This window comes from Pinus tabuliformis, chromosome X (genome assembly GCF_031772625.1).
Source record: "Pinus tabuliformis cultivar Carrire ecotype Pingquan chromosome X, CPIR1, whole genome shotgun sequence".
Lineage (NCBI taxonomy): Eukaryota > Viridiplantae > Streptophyta > Pinopsida > Pinales > Pinaceae > Pinus > Pinus tabuliformis.
In genome coordinates, this window is record NC_142308.1 from 1,014,448,996 (window position 1) to 1,014,467,598 (window position 18,603).

Here is an 18,603-nt window from a genome sequence, read left to right on the forward strand (position 1 = left end):
ACAATTTTCTCAAAAATTCACAGTTTTTGCTCAAATCAGAAGCTATCAGTCAAGCACACACTAAGGGATGACAAGGAAGATGAAAAGCTATCACTAAGAGCTTACAAGGATCCTTGTAGATCAGCTCTTCAAATCATGAACATGCTCAGAAATGAGCTAGAGTAGCTGCCCTCTACTTCGCTTTTGATATAGTCAAAAGCTTTTCGATTTGGTACTCTTTTGTTCAGGAAATGAATAGCAAAATACTACAAACAATCAAACAGATACGATCCCCAGCGGAGTCGCCAGTTTGTTGTAGGGAAAAGTATCCGATTTGGATGACCCTATCCCACTCTAAGGGTGATAGTACCTCAGCAACAACTGAAAATAAAACTACTTAAGGTTTACTTCTTTATGAAAGCAAGAGAGAATGAAGAAATGCACTAACCGTTGCCTTGCGCTTAATATTTGCTCCAAACTCTTCTCTTTGCTGCTTGCTCCTAGCTCTTTGCTCTTTTGCTGACCCAGCTACAATGAGATCCTGCAAAATAACAAAGAAGGAAACTACAAGAAGCATGCATTCATAACTGATTCAAGGATTAGCATAAATCAAATATACAATCATCACAATACATCATTGAAACAAATGCATATAGAAGAACCTCAATAGCTTTTATTAATGGAAGAAGTAAAGTTCTGAGAAGGTTACAACCATTGAAGGCCCCAATCCAGCAACACCTCCCAGCAGAAAGAATTTCTCCTCTTCACCTCCTTCAAGCAATCACCCAATAGCTCTATAGTGAAACCAACAGCATATCATTACTTTGCACAAAATTCCAGCCTCCTGAGCTCATAGGAGAGAGCTCAATATATAGATGAATTGAGAAAGGATGAGTCAGCTTGCAACTGATGTGTAGCTGCCTTGTGTCCTCTCTCTCTTCAGTTGATCTTCAGTTCTTGAGTCCACTTGGAGAACCTTGCTTCCACTTGGAGAAACAGAGCCTCTGACTCATCACAAGGCGGAATCCCTGATCCAAGTGTCATTTTTGGAAGATTCCAGAGCCATGACTCAGTGTGCCACTTGTCCCATCTCGCTCAGCGCAGGTGGCCTTTGTTCTACCTGCTTTGCAACGCAGGTACACCATGGAGGAGTTGAGTTTCAGCACAGAAGCCTAGTGGAGCACCTGCTTTGATTTCAGGATTGCTTGTTTTTGAGTGTTTTCAGGTGGAGAACTGATCTGAGAGCTGTTGGTTTGCTGACCTTGTTCCTCTAGGGGTAGGAACATCATGTTTAGGGACTTTGGATCCCTTAGATTATTGACAATTCATGCCTGATGCTGCAAGGCACAAAATTGTCTATAACACATACATCCTAAAATGGCCTCCCAGCAAGTAGTGTCTATACTTCTGGAGTGCATACACCATAGCTAGCCCTTTGCGTTTGGTGGTGGAATAGTTATTCTCCACTTTGGATAATATTCAGCTTGCGAATGTGATAGGATGGTCCAAGCCTTATCCACCAGCCTGTTTCAGTATTTCTCCCAGCGCTATGCATGACGCATCAACATGTACATGAAACTCTTTCTTCGAATCCGGGAAGACTAAAACTGGTGCGATGACCATCTTTTCTTTTAATATATCGAAGCTCTTCTTACAATCATCGTTCTAGCAGAATGTGACATCCTTCTTCAACAATTTCTCCATAGGCGTGGTGATCTGGCCATAGCCTTTGATAAACTTTCTGCAATATCCCCTATGTCCCAAGGTAGTGTGCAGCAACTTCACACTCCTCGGTGCTTCCAAGTTCAATATCACCACTATCTTTGTGGGATCTACCATTAGTCCATGTCTGCAGGCCACATGCCCCAACAGGTTCCCAAAAGGAACACAAAATAGACACTTCTTTCAATTGAGCACGATCTGGTATCTTCGACAGGTATCCAGCATTAGGCGCAAGCTTGCTACATGGCGTTTAACCAGCCCAAACACAGTCCAGTCATCAAAATATATCTCCATGAACTTATGAATAAATTCCTTGAAAGCAACAACAACTACGTGCGAGAAGATTGCAACCGCATTCTTCAATCCAAACGGCATTATAGTGTACTGAAAACAACCCCACTTAGTCGTGACGGTTGTCTTTCTTCTATCCTCTAGCGCGATTTTTGATCTAGTGGTACCCCGAGAACCCATCAATGAAGAAATATTCTTCCTGGCCACCTACATTGTCCAACACTTCACCAGTGAATGGAGTTGGGAAAGGATCATGTACACAAGCGTCATTAAGCTTTCTGAGATCCACGCATATCCTTATCTCATCCTTCTACTTCTTTTCTTGTACCACCATTGGACTTACCCAGTCAGATTCTTCCACAGGCTCAATGATGCATGCTGCGAGCATCTTGTCTAGCTCTAAGCGAACCTTCTCCTTATATTTCAGATTGAGACGATAAGGTATTTTCTTAACTGGCTTCACGTCGGGATTTAATGTGATCTCGTCATACCTAGGTCCCTAATTATCCCTTTTAGATCCATAAACTTGGTAGGGAATAAATCCTGATATTCATGGAGCAATTCAGCGACCTTATCCACCAACGCGTTGTCCCAGTAATCTCTAATCTTCGCGAATTTGGGCTCTGCCTCAATACCAATGTTTACTTGTTTCGCTTTCAACGGTGTGGTTATATTAGGGTTCTCGATCTGCGGTCCTTCAACCTCGTGGTGACCCTCTGTTTCTGGAATGTTAATCTTCCGTGGATCCTCGTCCTCTTCTTCAATAGTTACATTATAACATTCTAGCGCATGACTCAGCTGAGTAGCCCATTCAGGCTGAATCAGGTCTAAAGGATCCTGCAGTATCCTAAAGATTGTTGCTTTCACCTCTTGTAGTGCTTCATCAATACTGTCAAACCTGTCCTCAAAATTGAATTTCATCATGAATCCCTCACATAGGATATCCCATTCTCCTGTCCCATGGTGCAGCTCGATTTCTACATACCATTCCAAGGTGTGACAGAACAAGTGCACCCATTCAAGTTGGGGCTTGTCTCCATAAGCTCGGGTCCATTTGGACAAATGCGTGTGCGGATCATTCTACCCATCATACTTGTCTGTCATTCGCATCTTAGGTTTTCTGAACCCTGTCCTCATCATCCTCGTACATTTGCACCAATCATCAAAGCTCCCCTTATTCGTACCCCACCATCTTGCAGGCGTAGCGCGCAGTGCCCAGTCCAACACCTAGAAGCACTGCTTTTCCGGTACCTCCATTTCAAATGCATCCAGAAAGATATCTACCTCATTCAGACCATCATAAGTAGGCAGATTTCTTACCTCTGAGAACACACAATGCAGCGATCGGGTCATCATGTTGCAGTTCAACGTAGTCACTTCATGTAACTGGTTCTGCCAGTGCTCTAACTCTTCATCGAAGTCCGAAGTGCAGGAACTCTCATGATCCCATGTAATTCGTCCATCCATGGTGGGATTCACCCAATATTGGCCTCACGTCGTTATCTTATAGATATAGTCCAAATCGTCATCACTCTCATAATCGCGGACAAGTTCAATATAGCGCGATCCCTCAGCAGGATCTAGAGGTACTATTACGCATAGTGATTTCTTCTCAAAGATCATCTTCCACTTCTTTAGATTGATTACCCCATTCATATCAGTGGCCCAGTCAATTCCTAGGAGTGAAGGATAGGGATCGTTGTCATCCACTATCTCTTTTACTTCAAAATCAGCCAGTGTGCTTGCTCCCTCAATATCCACAGTAACCCCCTGAAGCCGCCCCATGGGGATGATCTTCTGTTGATTAGCCATCCTTTGCTGAATTGGAGACCACTGCAATGTAGGTTTCCCCGTCTGTTCCCAAGTCTGCTTCGATAGGACGTTTGCATCTGACCCCAGGTCCAAAATAGCCTGATCCATTTCATACTCTCCTATCTGCATGGTCAGTCTCATCTCCCGTCCCGTCCTTGTTTTATGTTTTCCAATCTTTCGTACTACGCACGGCTCATCCGACGTGGTTCTAGCGCATCTATTGATGAGCTCTTGTAACCCTTTCACAGCTTTACTATCTCAGAGTAAATTCATACAAGTCTCTAGGAAAGTTGTGAGCATAGAGGGGTCCTTCTCCTGCTCAGGCTTATCCTTGCTTCCTGAGGTGGAGGCCTTAGCAAAGCTCTTCTTAGCTTCCATGAAGGTTTCACGTGTGCACTCTAAATCAAACACAGTCTCCTTCATTGGAGCTTTTTGAACCCATGCACTGTCTTCTGGCTATTTCCCCTTGTCATATCCTATCGCGATTCCACTTCTAAGCACTATATTTACATCTGGATCCTCTTCACGCGGCTCAGACCTCATCATCTGTAGGTTCTGATTTGGCGGAGATGGTGGCGCCCCTTTGTGACATATCCTTGCTATCAGCATAGGACAGTCTTCTGTTTCATGATCAAACAGCGTGCAATACTTGCATGATGGGTGCATTGGATTAGTGAAATCACAGGCATAGTTTCATGGTCCTCCACAATTGTAGCAAATAAACTATCCCTAACCACTACCAGGTCCTCCCCTTCCTTGACCTCGTCCATGCCCCTAAAATCCTGTCTGCGCCGTCCCTGTGCTCTCGTCACGAGGCCACGTTTTGGCCTGAACCCTGTAGGTGGGTGTTCAATCCATCATCAATTCATAACTCTTGCAATTATGCTCATCATGTCCTACCAACCTACAAGAATTGCAGAACAGTTGTTGCGGTGCCTATACAAACTTCTGCAGCAAATGACAGTTATCCATGGCATGTTTTTCGGTTACCTAACAGATAGCGCACCATAATGCAGGCCCCACGCTAGGTCCTTCTTGAGCTTCTAGCCTCAAAGGCATCGGTCCTCCTCCTGCAATATAGTTTGTAAAGACTAGGCAATGGTCCTTGTCATGTCCCTGACTCTTGCATTTCAAGCACCATACCTCCTTGTGTACCTCTAGCCGAACCATCCTATCTTGCTCCAAACTTTGCATCTCAAGGCATAGGTTCTTTAGCTATGCATGGATTTGTTGAACCCCCAGGTTTGGATCTTGCATCAGATTTTCATGTAGTCTCATGGAAATCTCCAAGGCCTCCGCCTGAGTGGTTATCTTCTACTACGACAGTGCGACCCTTAAGTGTGGCAGTAGCGAAGCCACAAACCACTCGTGATGTTATCCATCTGTCAAATTCATGTTGGCTTTGCGAATTGTACACTTCAACCTCTGATCTAGTTCCCAAGGCATCTCGCCTAGTTGCATCGCGATTTCTTTGAATCCCACAATCGACTATGCCTCAGATTTGGGCCTACTGAATTCTATATTCAATTTTGTTTGGATTTCTGCCACTCCAGCATTTGGGTTATCATTAGAGTAATTAATATACCAAGTTAGTGCGCGCTCTTGCAGAGCACTAACCAGTGTTGCCTTCTTTATATGATCATCTATAACACCATGAGCTTCCCATACAGCCCTCACAACAAACTAGAATTGGTCCGAGTCCTCATTTCCCAAGCCTTTAAACAAAGGAAGCTTCACTATATTTTCCATACTGAACTGTGGTGGAGGTGGAGGTGGTATAGGTGAAGTTTGAGGTGATGGTGGTGAGGGGGAGGCGGTGTGGGTGGAGTTGGTATTCGCGAGAATCCTTATCTTATTAACTGAATAGCACTTCGTGGAGAAACCTTCGTTATTTCTTCCTCGTCACCTCGCGGAGGTGAAATCAATGGACTATACTCCGGACCCTTTTTCCTTTATTACTGTAAGTTTTTCTGCTTCGCGTAGTTCCGAACATCAAGGTAGCTGCATAACCCGTTTTTCGCACAATATCATTTTAATCTAGGTATTCAAAGATTTTACGTACTTACCTTGCGGTCCTTTGAAAAAGCGTCGCTCTGCCTCACTGTAGTTGACTGAGGTATCGACTGCAAATTCAGTTACAAATCCTCCTATAACGCGATCAAGCCAATGATCGACAGCACGAGAAATCTTATCCTCCGATGCTTCCAACCTTCGTACTAGCTCTGGGGTCCACACAATAGGACCGTCAAGTTTCCACCTTCCTTGGCTATCTGCTAGCTTCATGATCCACTCATATAGCTCAATTGGGAAGGAGCAGAAAAAGATCTCGTGGATCTCGGTATACAGGTATTTTTCCAACCATTGTTCCTTTGTTAGTCATGGGTTTCTATTCTCTTGTGCCATGAATTCATGGATCTTCCTATCCAACCAGTCTCTGAGTTCCTTCTTAGTTGGATTCCAGTGATACGACATCACACATCTCTTATGCAGATTCCTGTCCTGGCAATAAAACCATTTGTTGGCTTGAGGGGGGCTGACCTAGGTTCAGTGTTAATTAGCTAAAGAAATCCCTACACTACTGGCCCTTTTGGCATCAGCCCACAGAGCGCAGACCGAAGTCCCAACCGAACCAGTATGGGGGGATGCTTCCATACCCTGAGATGGTTGTGATGTCGTTTGATTCCCTCTATCCCTGCATTCGCGCAGGTTGCTTCACTCTAGGGCTTGCAAGACGAGCCCTCTATTCCAGCCTTTAACACCTCCGCGAAAGGGTACGGTCGACCTTGTCACAGCCTTAGCCTGCTGCTCAAATACTTTCGTGTTGCTACGGCAGCGAGCCATGCAGATTCCCAAATTAATCTAAGTGACTTGCTTATCTTATAAAACAATTATATTTAACATCGCATAAACAGATAATCGTAACTACATTCAATTATTCAATTTAATTACATTAATTGCGCATCACATAAGCATAATAAATGAAATTCATACATAACATATCAAGATGCATTAACAGAAAAAAGACACACAAACTGTTGAATATTTCTCTTTATTGATATCTTCCAAGTGTTTACAAGCTTTGTCCACCCTGCGCACATAACTGCAGGGGTCCGCGCACTCAACTGTAGACTTCTACCCTAGGCATCTATGCACTCAGCTGCGGACTTCTACCCTAGGCCTCTGCGCACTTAGCTGTAGAGCCTCTACCTACGCTACAACCCAAGACTTAGACTTCTTACTTCGGAGCTACGACTCTCTTACCTTGTATCTCTCAAACTACTTAGAGCTTAGCTCTTTTTATACAATCCCATGGTCCACAGACCATGGGTAGAACTCTTACAGCTGACTTTACTTTACAAAACTAAGGGAAGACTACCCTTTATGACACATGACATGTTCACGCTCCGCGACCACAAAATGCGGAGACTTTACAATTTTATTACAAAATTTAACTCAAACATGGGCTTTTAGCCCCAAAAATGCCCTTAGGGGATCTCGCTCCCAACAAATACAAAACTTAAATAAAATCTTAACCTATGGAAAGCAGTAAAATTTGAACTAGAAAGCAATTGAATTCTTAATCTATTGAATTGAAATGACGGTAAAATTTTAACTAGAAAGAAATTGAATTCTTAATCTACTGAATTGAAATGACAGTTCTATTCTAGTTCTATACTATGAAATATTTTTAAAGTTATTAAATCTAAGTTCTTATTCTAAATTCTATTCTAATTAACATGAAAATAATTATATTCTATGAAACCATAAAGTTTATCCTATGAATTGATAATATTATTCTAGAGAGAAATAAAACTCTATTTCTAGGAAAGCAGTAAAAAATCTATTCTAAGAGAAAGGCAACCAAACTTCTATTCTAAAATCAATTAGAAATGTCAATTAACTAATTGAGAAAATTCATTAAAAGACTAGAACTTTATAAAACCTGTGAGTGTGTGTACATCAATTAGAGTTCATTCATATGCAATCTTAACATCTATCAATCTATTATATGTAAATATGTGAGGAATGAATGCACGATAAACAAAATAAATGTTTTTCTTGTTTTTATGTTTTACTCAAGCGCTTGACCTGTAGAAAGATGAAAGAAATAAGTGAGTGAAAGACAAAGTGAAACTAACTACAGAAACAAAGCATTAAAGCTACAGCTTGAAAAAAAATAGAGCATGGGAAAATGGAATGAATTCTGAATGAAAACCAAACTAGACTAGCTTGTACTTCTACAGTGGGCCCTCTTGAGATGCAAGAGTAATTGTCAGCTTCAGAACATGAGTTTAAATCAACCACTAGAGAATATAAAAGTTCCATAAGAGGAATTGTATTATTGAAGTGGGTACACAGTATTTTTCAAATAACAATAAGTTTGAAATTAACTCAACTATCAAGATTGTCTAATGGCTTCTAGATGAAGCAATTTATAGAGTCTAAAACATAATTATTATAATAATCTATTGGCTAAAAACTAGATGTTAAAGCAACATCTTAGTCATATTATCTTAACATAATTCTTCCTTTTCACAATTCGCTATGGGAGAAGCAAATTTTGAAAGGAACACAAACATCTTTAATATGTTTTTCCTTTTTCAAATCATTGGATCTCACTCGCTTAACATTATACCATCTAAAGATATGTTAAGTGTTGCTTTGACCAAGAGTTTGACTTTAATGATGTAGTTGATCTTTGAACTTCCACTTGTGGTTAGCAGGTGGATCATGATCTCGACAACATTTGACACCTTCATATATACTTTGGTTTATTTATAGCACATGAAATCTTATAGAACCTTCGAATTAGCTATAGAATATTAGTGGAGCTGTGGAATATGCAAGATTTGGTAGCTTATGCCTAATCAAACTAAATTCACAAATAAAAACACATATATTTGAACAATAATGGATTTTTACCTTATTACTACATTCTTATGGCTTTGATGGATTTTAACTCAAAATAGAGGTACGGTGATGTGAAGGTAAGTAGAAAAATGAGTGAAAGATAAGAGATAAATTGTCAAAAAAAAAAAAAATTGGAGGCTTGAAAAATATGTTAGCCTCTTTGTCATTCTTATCAATATCTTGGTTTGGTTTTTTTCTCATTGTTATCTCTACATCACTGTCATGAGTGCTATCATATTTCTACAAAGTTGCAGCAAAAACCTCAAGGATTTATTCCATAATTGGAATTTTATAGTATTCCATGTCTAGAAAAGTTTCAATGATGTATTCTTCAACTGTCTCTATAGGATTTTAACCATATACAATATTTATAGCTACAGCCACATTGTCTCAGGGTAGATTTGTAGTAGCTACATCTCCTTTAATCAAAGTTGCAGCAATTGTGATCTCTATTAGTGCTCTTGCTACTTCATGCCACACCTAACCTTCTATGTGCAATGCGCACTCAACTAAAATATTTATGAGTTCCTGAGGTGAGATGGAATCCCTAGTTCATCCATATTTTTGCTTAAGTGAAGTCATATTCTACCGTTTCCTCATAAGGAAAAGTGACATGTTAACCAACCTAACATGTCGCGGGTGGTTCAATAACCTGAGGTGCTATAAATACATGACCCTATGGTAACCTTCACAAGGTAGATATATTTGCACTACTATAGCAAGATCTCCCCATGGAGCCAATAAAATAAAACAATTCAGCTATTGGAGGTTTCCAATTATGGAAGGGGGTGGTTTTTTTGATAGGGTGTTCATGTCATTGGGTGATGGTGGTGGTGACTGATGCAGGTGAATTCAAATAAAAGGTCAAGTGGAGAAATTCCAATCAATGTTTGTCATGAAAATTTTGAGAAATGTACCTCTTTGGCTTACCATAAGTGGTCATTATGCCTTGAACCTTTGTCACACTAGCGGATTTGCCCCACATAATAGCTAAGATCCACCTTGGCATGAATTGTATCAAATTCCTAAGTTACAATAATGATTCTCTGAGAGTTGCAACAACAATGTCAGGTAGATTTATAGTTCAATATGGTCATGGTGTCACATTAGGAATAATTGTCATTCATTTTAGCTATTAGAATTGTATTAATGGATTTGTAGCAACAATGCTCCATAATTGCAAAAACAACACTCTAGATTTTCCACAATTAGATTTTCATCGTGGAGTTATAACATCAGCAACATCATCTCCTGCATATCCTAAAAATAATTTTTTGAATAGAAAATAAAATTGTAAAGAAACTATAAGTGCATGAGAAGAAGGATCCTGACATAACCATATGAAACAATGGAGTGACCTTCTATTCATGAGTTTGTTATTTTTCCTTTTTCTTTTTGAACATGGCATGTACCAATCTAGGTTGGATTTCACATGACATGTTCCCAATTTATTCTCTTGATGGTTTTCATATATGGTCTCTTATTTTAAAGAAACAAGATGTGAAAATAATTCACTTGGGTATCTCTCCATTACTGACAATCTCCAGGTCACTATCTGGCCATCCATCATGGATTCTCATCAGCAAGGCTTCCTTTGATATGGTTCTATGACAAAATAAAAGCTTACATATGTTTTCCATTAGTGTTATTCTCTCTTCATCAACGTTATGAAGTTTAATGGCTCCATTATTATGTATATATTGTCTATATCATAGGTTTTGAGCCATCAAAAGAAAATTATGGCTAGCTAGTGCTAATCTTCTCTTTTGTTTTTCCTTCTTTGCACTTTTTTCCAACCATTAGGATTTGGTTCAACTACAACCAATGCCAATTCTTGGCCCACATGTGGGACTTCTTTGTCAAATTCATATCTTTTGGAGACATGGGCTCTTCTTGAGCCTAAAATTCCATCGAATTTCAAATAATCCACTAACCCTTTTATGCATGTTGAACAGTGCCAGAGCCTAGATATACCATATCAATCCCATCTTGAACGTCTCCTTGATGTTCAATGTTATTATTTTCTTCCTGTTCACAATGACTTTCTTTTTTTCCATCTTCTTCATCCTCTGAGGGATATTGTTCTAAGAACTACCATCCTTTTGGTCTATTAGATTACCTCTTCTTTTTCTTGGGATTCTTCCTTTCCTGTGAGCATGAATGTTATAAGTGTCTTGTCTAAAAGCATACATGACATCTAAATGTCATGTTCTCATAGTCTGAAGCTTGCGACCAGTGGCATTATTAATGTTTCAAACTTATAAGGTCCAAAAGTCCTTTGTTGAGATCGAACTCCACTCAAATTCTAGTGAACGTAAAGATACCATTTTCTATTCTTTCCAAATCCAATTTTTTGAATTTTCCAAAAGTGTTACCTATATCTTCTGAAAATTTGTGGTGCCAAAATGGAAGGGGGAGGTTTGGAAGTCTCAACCAAACTAGCATAGTAGAGGTCACCATTGAGTTGGCATCGAAATTATGGAACCAACATGTGATGAATAGCCCGGCTCTACCCCAAAGCCAAGGTCATGTATTGAGAGCATAGTTCATATCCTTATGTGTTTCAAATTGGACTATTTAAAAAAAAAAATTGAGCATAAAAAATAAATAAATATAATAAAAATTAATTAATTAATTTAAAAAAAAAAAAAAAAAAATATGAATTCCATGAGGATGCAATCCATTGAATTATTTCTTTGGGTTTGGGCCAAAATCCATTGAATCTACATATGACTACTTTAGATTGTAAGACAAAGAAGAGGGAGTTTACGTCAGGAAGGTTTACTTCCATTGATGGAGATATTTCCATTTGTTCAACTATATAAGGGCTCAGAAACTTTTGTGTCTATTATGCTAAATTAGAACCTTCCTTTGGGTTGCATTCTTAAAGGAGACAAGATTCCCACTTGTATATTTTGAACCTAGAGTACCCACACGAAGTCTTGTGTTCAAAATAATAGTTGATTTTTTTAAAATATTATAGTTTTGAAGTTGAGAGGAGTTTTTTAAAACTCTCCCATCCAATTGCAAGCTTTGAAAACTATGAGGCATACCGCACTTAGCTTCAATGGCCAACTTAAGAGAGCTTATTGAGGAAGATTTATTGACCTAGAAAGTTTTTGATCTCTCGTAATATCTTTGATGAAGATTTGAAAGTTTGTACTATGTTCCATCTCTAGCAAAGCGGGTTGAAGCATGTCACCATAGATTTGTGAGCCAGAGACATCCAAAGGTTTGACCAATTGAATACATAAAAGAAATAGGGGTGAGGGAACAATGGGGACTCCATGAAAATAAAAAAAAAAATCAAAAACAAGATGTCAATTTATGAGAGAGAGAAAAAATTGTACCATAACTAATATGCTCCCATAAAAGCGATAATCAAGTATGACCTCCAAGAGGGCTGTAAATTGTTCCACGTAAGAGATTACAGTGATCACTATCAAGGTTGGAGCAAGTTTGAGCTTCGAGGGTGCCTGCTAAAAATATCCCATCACAATATCTAACATCCTTGAGGAATAAAAGGAGATATGGTCATTGTCCTTGCCCGCAAGAGTTCCAATACTGGAAAAACCCTTCACTGAGAGGCATAGGGGTCTCAGAAAAGTCTGGACCAAGGGGAACGTAGGAAATAGTGATGGAAAATCACTCAACGATAGAGACCTGCACCCAGAAGCATCATAGAGAAACCCTAACCATGCATGCCATTTTTCTCCAAAGTTGGGTGTTTGTATTCCCTCCATGCGCTCATTAATTAGATCAAGAAAGATCCCAATTACGACTTGTTGGAAAGTGGTTAGAGAATTGCAAATCCCAAAAAGTAAAACATGGTAAGAAATTTTTCCTAAAGGATAAGTGAATGTAGTCTTATATTTGTCTTTTAGAGCAAGTTGGATTTGATTATATCCATTGAATCTGTCAAGGAAAGGAAAAAAAATCTTCCTTACAAATGTATTTAGGGCATGGCCATTAAATGGCAATGGGAAATATCCTTTTTGTGTTTCTGTATTGAGCTCCAAATAATCAACACAGATTCCATTACCATTCTTCTTTGATACAATGACAAGAAGGGATACCCACTGGATGTCAAAAATGAGATAAATAAAATTGGCTAATAACAATTTTTGCAACTCCTCTTTAACTATATCCCTCAGTGTTGGATTCATTCATCACTAAGGCTAGAAAATGGGTCTCGATGCTTCCTTTATATAGATATTATCAATGTGTATTTTAGGATGGATTCCCTTCATATCAATGTATTCCCAAGTGAAAGCACCACTATGCCTCCCTAAGACTGCGATCAATCGTTCCTTTTGTTGTTTGATTAGCCCTCAATTGATTTTTAAGTTATTTATGGGGATAATTTCTATAGTCTCTAGGGTTGGTTATGTCTCTTTGGCGGAAGAGGGTCCATGTTCTACCAATGAATTATTTGAATCAATAGAATCCTGGACTTCTAGGTCAATCATGTGAATAATATCATGTGTTTCATGTGAAGAGGAGGACGAAGCTATGAAGTCTAATTTCCTTGTCCTCAGTTTTATCTCACATGGCCAGATACTAGTCAACAATGAGGACTTTATGGGAAACTTAATATTCATTTCTTTCATCTCCATTAGTCCAAAATGGTGTCTTAATTTATATATTGGGATTGGTAGGAGGATACAATGTGAGTTATTAGTTGACCTACAACCGATGTAAGTGTCTATAGTAGTGAGCCATGGCGTTCATGGGATTAAAGGATTTGGGGTCTAGGACCATAAGGTAAATGTGGTATTCCCATGAATCAATCGATATCACTACATCTTCCAAAATTCCCTATGGCTTGATAGTCAGTCTATTGGCAAGTTGTAACACCATGGGGTCTTCCTAAGACCAAAAAGTCCTAGAGACTCCATGGTTTCACGAGTCATCACATTGATGGGAACCTCAAGGTTAATTAATGTGTTTAGGATTAGGGTATGTTTTATTCGTATATTGATCATTGGAATTCCAAGGTATGAATATTTCGCTACAAGAACCCTCCCATCATACGGTCTGGTAGTTTTCCCATGACATGAATAGTTTGAGGATCCTTCCTCTTTCTACTAGGTTTCCTCATACATAGGTCCCTTAATTCTTTTCAATAGATAGGGACATATTTGATTCCATGGAATAATGGTATATGGACACACATTTTTTTAAGCTCACCTAAAAGGTCGAACTTACACTAGGTATTTGGTTTTTGTTGGTCAATATTTTTGGGCAAGGAGGAACCTATGGTTCATGGAAGATAGGGTTTACTCTCAAGGTGTCTAGAGATTTAACTAGTTCTATTTCTTTAGTTGGAACTCCCTCATTTAGATATTCAAAGTGTAAAAGAGGATTTTCTTTAGTTAGAGTCTTCCATGATATTAAGTGAATGTCATGGCAATCTAGGGAAAAGATGGAGTAATTTGGGTAAGTAAAGAAAAATGCAAGCCTAGCAACTTCGGTTGGTTGGGATGCATTACCATTATTGGTGTTAGGAACTAGTGGTGCAAGTAGTTGTGGTCAAGGAGGGGATGATTTATATGGATGCACTTGTGGAGAGGGAAAAAGTGGCATGGGAGGTTGTATTATGGCCTACTAAGGGCTCCAAAAGAGGAATTTCTCCACCCTTGTTACAAAATTTGATTTCGGGGTGGAGGAGACATCTATGGTTGGCTAGGAAAACAAAATGTAGGAGAAGCATACTACATAAAAGAATTAGTCCAAAATGAATTAAATATTGATATTGGTCTTGGACTATACCTTGAGGTTTTGGCTACCATGGTCATTTTTGAGAAAAGAAACATAATTGCTTTAGCTCCTTAACTTCTTCGTAGAAATATTTTAGTCCTAGTAGGGATGGACACTTACTAGTAGCATGGTATTCACTACATATTACACATGTCTCAGTCTAATCAAACATACACTCGTTCAGTGTGTGCTTCCTTCTACACTTTGGACAAAAAAAATACAATGCCAATAATGCTTCCCTTTTCTACATGTCCATATGCAACGTATCTAATTGGGATATTAAGGAACTGAGGATATCAGTTTTAAATTATTTTGGCATATTCCCAATGTTTAATATTGTAGGGCATATTTCCAACAACCTTTCTAACTCTCGTCAATATATCTATGGATCCTCCATTATCTTTTGAAGTGCCCCTAGAATACCTTTGAAATATTTCAATGATGACATCATAATGATGTTGAGATATATTTTCTTCCCATCAGGTTTAGGATTTCAATGCAACCATCTAAAATCTATCTTAATAACAAGACACATAGAATCTCAAGAGCCAAGTTTTCCTACATGTTGATGGTGCTGGACCCACCAACATTTAGGAGATATCTCCATTATGAAGTCCCAACTAGACCTCACATTGTTTGGTGTAGGAGTCCCATCCGGTATGATGGCCTAGTTTCCATTATCTTAAATATTTTCCATAGTTCTTGCTTGTCAACACATGAGAGTGGTTTACTTTGTTTTCGAACAGCGAGGTTCACGTGCCAAATGAGTGTTTAGTGTCTCTTGTGTCAAGGTTCTTTCACTATAGATGGAGAGGGTTAAGGTGAGTCTCAAGTCGAAATGGAATGGTCCCAACTTTGTTAGAGACACACAACACAACCGAACATGCACATCTTCAGGCGGAGTAGTCCACACGAATGCAAAAGTCACAAACACGAGGTGATAAAATAGCACGTACAACACCCGGAGGAATATTCCACACAAATGCGACAGTAATTATAACAAGTTTACAAAATGAGTCTGTCGAGTGTCTGGCAGAATAGTCGACACATGCGAGACAGGGTTAATAATTGATACAACACATTTCCAATAGCATATGTACTAAAACAACTAAAATAGTTCAACTGTATTAATACAGGTTAAAGCAACATTCATTACAAGCGTCCAAAGAATAAAATTACAAACAAATACAATACATGTGTGAAAACATGTTGGCCTTTTAACAGGCTTCTGAATTAAGCAAAAGTTCCAAGACACATCCATACCCCGATAGTGGGGCATTGGAGCCATTGCTCACTTCTCAAAGAAAAGACTACAGACTCTCAAGGCTATGTGGGAGGAGCCAAGGTGGATATTCCTTTGCATGTAAAAATGAGGGGCATATATAGCCAAGGGTGAAATTGACCCTTGTGACTGTTCGACTTCCCTCATGACTGTTTAACTTACATGACTCTTCAACTTTACATGTGGGTCTCTTGGACTTCCACGTTATATTACATTGATTACAATAGTATGACCCACAGTAGTGATGTGACCAAGACGACCCATGACATGACTCGACATGATAGCACTAGTATGTTCATTCTAATGGTGGTGTCCATGTCAAGTTGTAGTGTTGTTAAGTGATGAGTGTGCTCTTGGTGTATCATAGCTTCACCTCCGCATGGAAAGGTGTGTGGAGTCTTTGATGGTCTTGGTGTTCACTTGATGTTGCATTTTCATGTATCCCCTTCGCTGGTATTGCACATGCATCATGTGTTCATCCATTTGTGAACAAGTCTCCTAGCATGTGCTCCTTCTTCATCTTGTTCATCATCGCACCATGTCTCATCCATGTACCTATATCTGCAATCACTCATGATAAGACAACATCAAATCTAGAAATCTCCTAGTCTACCATGATGTGTCATCTTTCATTTTCGGGTGTAGGTGGCCGGGAGAGAGGACAAGGCTTTGAAACTATGCAGAGCACATTACCGGTTAGGATGCGTGCTCAAGGGTACTGTCAACGAAAATTGCACAGAGATCACTGGGAGGCTAAGGTGAGCAGTCTGGAATAGCAGCGACCATCTGTGAGGTCTGGCTTAGGTGGAGGGCAGAACTGTGCAATTTCTTCAGTGAGGCAGTGCGGGTAGTAAGGAGGACACTGGCAGTGAAACCTACGCAAATTCTCCAGGGAGGTCGGCAGCGGGTTGTGGGAGCTTGCTAGACAAAACTGTGTAGAACTGGGAGGTTGGCCTGCAGGACATTTATGCATAATTTATAGGTTGAGCGAGGTGTCGAGGAGCTGGAGGAAAGCCCAAGAAAACTACGCAGTTTTCAGGAGGAGGAGCAGGTCGGCTGATAGAGGGACTGGCTGATAGAACTATGCAAATTTTGGGGATAGTGTAGTGACAAGCACCGGGTGCATGTCCCTCATATCTACGCAATTTCTTCAGCCAGTGGAGGTGGACATGCTAACATCTTCTGCACAAATTTTTGGAAGAGTGAAGCCCAGGGTCACTGCCTGATCAAACTCTTTGATTAACCAGCAGGAAGCTTGATAGATTGGCTTGTGGGCAAAGAATATTGAGATGACTTCTTTGGAAACTTCTGAATTTTTCTGGGTGACAATCAGTCAGGTTGATTCTAGGATTGCATAGTACAGACTTCCTGGAAGGCAGCCTCAAGCTCTATGCAATTCTGGGTAGCAATACATGGTCACTGAGGGTTGAGACTGCGCAATGCATCTCAATGGAGGTTTGGCTGGCGAAGGGTAGTATGGTCTAAAGTTCTTCGGCAAAATGACTAAGTGTGTGAACGAATGAAATCATGCATGCATGACCTTGCGAACACACACTCAACATGACTCGATGACGAGACACCTCGAACCAACAAGACAACATACGCTCAGTGTGACTGACCAATGGGTGCGAGCGAAAAACGCGACACTTGAGATAGATCGTTAAACGACCTCGATGACACTTTTGCAACATTGCATACAACTTTGTGTGTGAGTGCGACAGATGCTTACATAGAGAACACAACTTGTACACATGAAGACAGACCTTCAATATAACCAGAACATGACTGCAAGCATGACATTGTGACCAACATGCTAAAATATGTCTGGTGAACAGTCAAGAGAGGAGGGTAAAAAGACTCAACATGAGCTCAAGGGAAGAGCCCAAGTGTTTTCAAACATCAAGGAAGGCTCTGAAATTAGATGCAGGCCAAAATTTTGGAGGGTGTTGTAGCCACTACAACACTTGGCGACATACTCGTTGAATACCAACTTCTTTGTTTTGGTCCTTTGACAGCATAGGGCCTTGGTCTAACAGGGAGTATTGAATTTTTTTGTGGGTTACATTGGCTTCCCTACTTACCCCATGGATAGACATGGTTCACCTTTTTCCAACTCAGTCAAACACAACAACAAATTTTAGCTTGATCACATTGTTTCGAAATCAGGAAGGGTAGTTTGGATCACGGGTTTAAAATTTTCAGAGTATAAGTTTTCATCTCTAGTGTTGCACTACTGCCAGTAGGTCTGGAAAATACCCTAGTGGAGTCACATAGGAACACACGCATTTCTCCACTCCCAGCAAGCCTGGTCAGTACCCTGGTGGAGTTGTATGCTTCACCTCTCTACACAAGAAGCCTTTCTCTTATTTCACCTTTCTACCTTTTAAAAGAGGATTGTGCATAGGCACTTATTTATTTTTGGGGTGTAAGATGGATCCCGACTTAATGAGAGCAGGAGAGGTTGTTCCTTCAGAGAAGCATGTTAGACCTCTGACATAGGTTTGCTCATTTATATTTTCCCCTTCTCTGTTTCTACTAGTTGGATGAGCTTGAACACACATAGCAGAAGACTAAGTACAGGCATGGGGTTTCCTAGTGTGGACACAGGTTCATGGTTGGACCAGATCTTCCCTTGCAGATGGCTCATATTTCCCATCAAGACTTCATCGGTCGAAGGTTATAACCAAGCACAGAGAAGACGGACACAAGACTGGCCAAGTGTTGCAGTGTCACAAGACTTTTTGGATCTCAGCCACATACTCATTCAAAAGCCAGAACTTAGTAGAGGGAAGCACTTATTGACAAAACCACAAATAGAAAGATACTAAGCAAACAAAAGAAAATGG